The following is an 8,129-nucleotide window of genomic DNA, read 5'->3' on the forward strand; positions in this document are numbered from 1 at the left end:
GAATACATTTGTTTTGTTTCAAGCCATTAAATTTGTGAAAATTTATTACACCAAAAATAGAAAACCAGAAAACTAGTACACCTCATCTATTAAATTGATCTATTTTTGCCTTCTTGTTGAGTTAGGAGTTAAATCAAATTGTACAAGTCATAAGCATGTATTTGATGAGATCTGGCAAATATAGAGACACCTGTGTAACCCGCAGCCCAATCAGACAGAGTATTTCCCTCTTCTCACAAAGTTCCCTGTGTTAGTCTCTAGCTAGTCCTGCCTCCACCTCCAGAGACAGCTGCTGTTCTGATTTCTATCACCATAAATTAGTTTTTCCTGTTTTTGAACTTCTTACAAATGAAATAAGAAATCCTAAGTATGTGTTCTTTGATGTCTGGCTTTGTTTGCTTAGCATAATGTTCTATTCAATCTCCTGTTGGTAGACATTGGAGGGTTCCAGTATTTTGGCTGTAATGAATGAAACTGCTATCAATATTATTTTACAAGTCATTGCTGGTTGTATCCTTTTATTTCTTTCAGATATGTGCCTCAGAATGAGGTTGCTAAGTTGATGGTGAAAGTATACTTAACCTTCTAAGAAACGGTCAATCACTTTTTCAAAGTGACTGTCCTGTATTTTGCATTCCCACCAGCAAAGTATGAGAGATCCAGTTGCTCCAAATTCTTGACGACACTTGGTGTTGCCAGTCATGTTAATGGCAGCCATTGCAGTGGGTGTAAAGTGGTATTTCATTGTGATTCTAACATGCGTCTTCCTGCTAAGCCATGATTGTTGAGCTCTTTTCTGCGGTTTATCGGCTAGCATATACTTTCTTTTGTGAGTTGTCCTTCAAATCTTTTGCCTCTTTTTAAGATTAGATTGTTTTTGCTATTCGTTTTATTGGATTTTCATCCTTGGATACATATTCTTTGTCAGATATACATATTGTGAATATTTTCCCCTGCCTTCTCTTGCCTTCTTGTTTTCTTAGCTATGTCTTCTGAAGAGCATGAGTTTATAGTTTTGCTGAAGTTCAATTTATCATTTTGCTTTTTTTGAGGGGCAGGGGGTGGGTAGTGCTTTATTTAGTGTTCTAAGATTTATGTTGAAGATGAAAGTGCATATTTTGTTCTAGAAGCTTTATGGTTTCAGTTTCCATTCAAGTCTACAAGCTGTCTTGAGTTAACTTTTTTATACAGTATAATGTAGAGGTTAAAGTTTATTTTTATCTCTATGAATATCTAATTGTCCCAGCACTGTTTGTTGTATCAACACTTTTTTACATTTAACATCATTTTCAGCCAAAAAACTGTGGTTTGATTATTCCATGCCTGGGCACATGTTAAAAATTTGTACATAAAATAATAAAGTTTCTATTTTGACTAGTGGAATACCTCAGCTGGTTTAAATGTAACCAAGAATTGTGAGGCCGGGCGTGGTGGCTCAAGCCTGTAATCCCAGCACTTTGGGAGGCCGAGACGGGCGGATCACGAGGTCAGGAGATCAAGACCATCCTGGCTAACACAGTGAAACCCCGTCTCTACTAAAAATACAAAAAACTAGCCGGGTGAGGTAGCGGGCGCCTGTAGTCCCAGCTACTCGGGAGGCTGAGGCAGGAGAATGGCGTGAACCCGGGAGGCGGAGCTTGCAGTGAGCTGAGATCCGGCCACTGCACTCCAGCCTGGGCCACAGAGCGAGACTCCGCCAAAAAAAAAAAAAAAAAAAAAAAAAAGAATTGTGGAAGGGCCACAGCCAATTCCAAGTAAGATTCCGATTCATAGATTTTTAATTCAGCAAGAATATTACTTTTGCCATGATATTTTGTTTCGCCGAAATTTGTGTTCACATCATTACACAAAACAAATAATTACATGTTCCATGTTGAATTTTTAGCTGAATATAAAATTAACAGTAGTGAAATTAACAAAACTGGTTTTCCACCTTCATTAAAATAAGCTTCCAAGCAATTTTCTTTGGCTCCATTAATTACATAAATTATTCAACTATTATAATGATCTGGTTTTCTATTGGAAGCAACCAATGATGTAGAGCTGCATCATCTGTTTGCAAAGATTTTCTGTTATGAAGCCATTTATTAATAGCTATTCACTTTTTGTACATGCACAAGAAACCTTGAAATTGAAAATAGGCAACTGTAATTTAGAAAATAGTTATTTCGACCAGGCACGGTGGCTCACACCTGTAATCCCAGCACTTTAGGGGGCTGAGGCAGGCAGATCATCTGAGGTTGGGAGTTCGAGACCAGCCTGACCAACGTGAAGAAACACCGTCTCTACTAAAAATACAAAAAATTAGCCAGGCGTGGTGGCACATGCCTGTAATCCCAGCTACTGGGGAGGCTAGGGCAAGAGAATTGCTTGAACCTGGGAGGCGGAGGTTGTGGTAAGCCGAGATTGCGCCATTGCAATCCAGCCTGGGAAACAAGAACAAAACTCTGTCTCAAAAAAAACAAAAAACAAAAAACAAAAATAAAAATAGTCATTTCATTCAAAGTTAAGCTACTCAGAATAGAAAGCAGCTTTACCTTCTGCAGCGACTTGTGTTATATTGTCATCTTCAGCCATCATTGCAGTAAAAATCACTGATATTTCCATACAAGGTTCGTGTCTTTTGACTTGGATGAGCTCTGTGATGTCACAAAGTCCTGTATGTGCTTGGTGGATGGAGAGTAAAGATTGATCGATATCTTGTACATGTTACACATTTATCATCGCCATTCTGGAAAAATAGAAATAATTTTTCATTAAACATGCACTTTCATTTATTAGTTCATTGCTGCTGAATGTGTTTAATGAAAAGATGTCAAATAAATAAAAATTCTAATTTTTTAAAAATTATGTATTTGGGAGCTGCAGTAGCAAACGCATTCAGATGCTCTGAGTCATACTATTCTGCCTCTATTTCCTGCATTCCAAGCCTATGCTTTTCCACATTTGCCACTAACTTTGCTGATTATAGCATGATGATACAATGTATCTTGCAGGCTTCAGCAAGTATTGTGACAAAATTTGCTAGTAAATCAATAGATGGCAAGGGCAGGTGATTTTAAAATGTTCCCCTTATTACTTGAGAGAAAAGGACTTAGCTACTTATAGCTGTTTTTGTCTAAGCATTTTTATCAGCACATGCCCTGCAAGCTGTCCTTGTAAGCAAGGTCATGCCAAACTTATGTGCTGTTAGACAGGATCATGCCCTTAGCTGGAACTATGAAAAAGAGCACTACTGAACTCATTTTGCCTTTTTTTGGTGCAACTGGCAAAAAAAGGTACTTTGCTAAAAATGGAGAAAATCTGAGACAAATATTAAGTCAAATGGGAATCCAGAGAAACAGCCATAATCAGGACCTTTCCTTTCCAACTGGGACAAATGGTCACCCCACCCATAAGACTTGGCAGGCTATGCTCCCCCTGCCCTGCTGACCTCCTTAGCCCCCTTGCAGAAACACTTGTCAGCAATGTATTGAGACCTTCAATGAGCATTTGATTTAGGCTTCTCATTGCTCTTAGACTGAGGCTTCACAGGCAATGATTGCATGGGGTTTGACTTCTTCCTGGTTTAGTCTTGGTAGGGTGCATGTGTCCAGGAATTTATCCATTTCTTCTAGATTTTCTAGTTTATTTGAATAGAGGTGTTTATAGTATTCTCTGATGGTAGTTTGTATTTCTGTGGGGTCGGTGGTGATATCCCCTTTATCATTTTTTATTGCATCTATTTGATTCTTCTCTCTTTTCTTCTTTATTAGTCTTGCTAGTGGTCTATCAATTTGGTTGATCTTTTCAAAAACCCAGCTCCTGGATTCATTGATTTTTTTAAAGGGTTTTTTGTGCCTCCATCTCCTTGAATTCTGCTCTGATCAAAGTTATTTCTTGCCTTCTGCTAGCTTTTGAATGTGTTTGCTCTTGCTTCTCTAGTTCTTTTAATTGTGATGTTAGGGTGTCCATTTTAGATCTTTCCTGCTTTCTGTTGTGGGCATTTAGTGCTATAAATTTCCCTCTACACACTGCTTTAAATGTGTCCAAGAGTTTCTGGTATGTTGTGTCTTTGTTCTCATTGGTTTCAAAGAACATCTTTATTTCTGCCTTCATTTTGTAATGTACCCAGTAGTCATTCAGGAGCAAGTTGTTCAGTTTCCATGTAGTTGAGCGGTTCTGAGTGAGTTTCTTAATCCTGAGTTCTAGATTGATTGCACTGTGGTCTGAGAGACAGTTTGTTGTAATTTCTGTTCTTTTACATTTGCTGAGGAGTGTTTTACTTCCAACTATGTGGTCAATTTTGGAATAAATGTGATATGGTGCTGAGAAGAATGTATATTCTGTTGATTTGGGGTGGAGAGTTCTGTAGATGTCTATTAGGTCTGCTTGGTGCAGAGCTGAGTTCAATTCCTGGATATCCTTGTTAACTTTCTTTCTTGTTGATCTGTCTGATGTTGACAGTGGGGTGTTAAAATCTCCCATTATTATTGTGTGGGAGTCTAAGTCTCTTTGTAGGTCTCTAAGGACTGGCTTTATGAATCTGGGTGCTCCTGTATTGGGTGCATATATATTTAGGATAGTTAGTTTTTCTTGTTGAATTGATCCCTTTACCATTATGTAATGGCCTTCTTTGTCTCTTTTGATCTTTGTTGGTTTAAAGTCTGTTTTATCAGAGACTAGGATTGCGACCCCTGCCTTTTTTTGTTTTCCATTTGCTTGGTAGATCTTCCTCCATCCCTTTGTTTTGAGCACGTGAGATGGATCTCCTGAATACAGCACACTGATAGGTCTTGACCCTTTATCCAATTTGCCAGTCTGTGTCTTTTAATTGGAGCATTTACCCCATTTACATTTAAGGTTAATATTGTTATGTTTGAATTTGATCCTGTCACCATGATGTCAACTGGTTATTTTGTTCATTAGTTGAGGCAGTTTCTTCCTAGCATTGATGGTCTTTACAATTTGGCATGTTTTTGCAGTGGCTGATATTGGTTGTTACTTTCCATGTTTAGTGCTTCCTTCAGGAGCTCTTGTAGGGCAGTCCTGGTGGTAACAAAATCTCTCAGCATTTGCTTGTCTGTAAAGGATTTTATTTCTCCTTCACTTATGAAGCTTAGTTTGGCTGGATATGAAATTCTGGGTTGAAAATTCTTTAAGAATATTGAATTTTGGCCCAGTATCTTCTGGCCTATAGAGTTTCTGCTGAGAGATCCACTGTTAGTCTTATGGTCTTCCCTTTGTGGGTATCTCGACCTTTCTCTCTGGCTGCCCTTAACATTTTTTCCTTCATTTCAACTTTGGTGAATCTGGCAATTATGTGTCTTTGAGTTACTCTTCTCGAGGAGTATCTTTGTGGCATTCTCTGTATTTCCTGAATTTGAATGTTGGCCTCCCTTTCTAGGTTGGGGAAGTTCTCCTGGATAATGTCCTGCAGAGTGTTTTCCAACTTGGTTCCATTCTCCCCGTCAGTTTCAGATACACCAATCAGATGTAGATTTGGTCTTTCCACGTAGTCCTATATTTCTTGGAGGCTTTGTTTGTTTCTTTTTACTCTTTTTTCTCTAAACTTCTCTTCTTGCTTCATTTCATTCATTTGATCTTCAATCACTGATACCCTTTCTTCCAGTTAATTGAATCGGCTACTGAAGCTTGTGCATTTGTGATGTAGTTCTTGTGCCATGGTTTTCAGCTCCATTAGGTCATTTAAAGACTTCTCTACACTGGTTATTCTAGTTAGCCATTTGTCTAATCTTTTTTCAAGGTTTTTAGCTTCTTTGCGATGGGTTCGAACTTCCTCCTTTAGCTCGGAGAAGTTTCATCATCTGAAGCCTTCTCCTCTCAAGTTGTCAAAGTCGTTCTCCATCCAGCTTTGTTCGGTTGCTGGTGAGGAGCTGTGTTCCTTTGGAGGGGGAGAGGCACTCTGATTTTTAGAATTTTCAGCTTCTCTGCTCTGTTTTTTCCCCATCTTTGTGGTTTTATCTACCTTTGGTCTTTGATCATGGTGACGTACAGATGGTGTTTTGTGATGTACAGATGGTGTGGATGTCCTTTCTGTTTGTTAGTTTTCCTTCTAACAGTCAGGACCCTCAGCTGCAGGTCTGTTGGACTTTGCTGGAGGTCCACTCCAGACCCCATTTTCCTGGGCATCAGCATCAGAGGCTGCAGAGCAGCGAATATTGCTGAACAGCAAATGTTGCTGTCTGATTGTTCCTCTGGAAGCTTCATATCAGAGGGGTACCTGGCTGTGTGAGGTGTCAGTCTGCCCCTACTGGAGGGTGCCTCCCAGTTTGGCTACTCGGGGATCAGGGACCCACTTGAGGAGGCAGTCTATCTGTTCTCAGATCTCAAACTCTGTGCTGGGAGAACCACTACTCTCGTCAAAGCTGTTGGACAGGGACATTTAAGTCTGCAGAGGTTTCTGCTGCCTTTTGTTTGGCTATGCCTGCCCCCAGAGGTGGAGTCTACAGAGGCAGGCAGGCCTCCTTGAGCTGCGGTGGGCTCCACCCAGTTTGAGCTCCCACCCACTTTGTTTACCTACTCAAGCCTCAGAAATGGCAGGCATCCCTCCCCCAGCCTCGCTACCGCCATGCAGTTCAATCTCAGACTGCTGTGCTAGCAGTGAGTGAGGCTCTGTGGGCATGGGACCCTCTGAGCCAGGTGTGGGATATAATCTCCTGGTGTGCTGTTTGCTAAGACCATTGGAAAAGTATAGTATTAGGGTGGGAGTGACCCAATTTTCCAGGTGCCGTCCATCACTGCTTCCCTTGGCTAGGAATGGGAATTCCCTGACCCCTTGTGTTTCCTGGATGAGGCGATGCCTTGCCCTGCTTCAGCTCACCCTCGGTGGGCTGCACCCACTGCCCTCTCCCCACTGTCTGACAAACCCCCTATGAGATGATCCCAGTACCTCAGTTGGAAATGCAGATATCACCCGTCTTCTGTGTCACTCATGCTGGGAGCTGTAGACTCGAAATGTTCCTATTCAGCCATCTTGGAATCCAGTCTCAGTTATTTTTTTAATAACAATATAAAAAGGGCCTACTAGAGAATATTAATACTGAGGGGTGGGGCATTGCTATAAAGATACCTGAAGATGTGGAAGCAGATCTAGAACTGGGTAATGGGCAGAGGTTAGAAGACTTTGGAGGGCTCAGAAGAAGACAGAATGAGGGAAAGTTTGAAACTTCTTAGAGACTGGTTAAATGGTCATCATCAAAATGCTGATAGAAACATAGATGGTGAAGCCCAGGCTAACAAGGTCTTAGATAGAAATGAGGAAGTTATTGGGAACTGGAGTAAAGGTTACCCTAGTTATGCCTAGAAAAGAGCTTGGCTGCATTGTTTCCATATCCTAGGGATCTGTGGAAGTTTGAACTTAAAAGTGATGACCTAGGGGATTTGGCCAGAGAACTTTCTAAGCAGAAACGTGTTAAAGATATAGTCTGGTTGCTTCTAACAGCCTACTATCAGAAGGCTGCTCCTGCAAAGAAATGACTTAAAGTTGGTATTTATATTTAAAAGGGAAGTAAAACATAAAAGTTTGGAAAATTTGCACCCAGGCCCTGTGGTAGAGAAAGAATCCCAGTAGGCTATGGAACAACCACTTGCTAGAGATGAGTCTTTGAGAGAGTCTCTCCCATCATAGTCCTAGAGGCCTAGGAGGAAAGAATGGTTTCAGGATCCAGGCCCAGAGTGCAGACTTGGGACACTGCTTCCTGCATCCAGGCTGCTCAGGCTTTGGCCTTTGCTCAAAGGGACCCAGGTACAGCTCAGGATACAGCTCCTGAGGTGCAAGGCATAAGCCTTCATGGCTTCTACATGGTGTTAAGTGTTCAGGTACACATAATGCAAGAGTGAAGGAGGGCCTTGGTGGCTTTCATCTAGATTTCCAAAGATGTATGGAAAAGACTAGATGCCCAGGCAGAAGTCTGCCACAGGGATGGAGCCTCCACAGAGAAATTTTACTAAGGCAGTGCAGAGGAGAAATGTGAGGTTGGAGGCCTACACAGAGTCCCCACCAGGGCACTGCCTAATGGAGCTGTGGGAAGGGGGCCAACACCCTCCAGACCCCAGGATGGTAGATTCACCATCTGCTTGCACCCTCTGCCTGTAAAAGTTGCAAGCACTGAACTCAAAACCATGAA

This window comes from Macaca mulatta, chromosome 6 (genome assembly GCF_049350105.2).
Source record: "Macaca mulatta isolate MMU2019108-1 chromosome 6, T2T-MMU8v2.0, whole genome shotgun sequence".
Lineage (NCBI taxonomy): Eukaryota > Metazoa > Chordata > Mammalia > Primates > Cercopithecidae > Macaca > Macaca mulatta.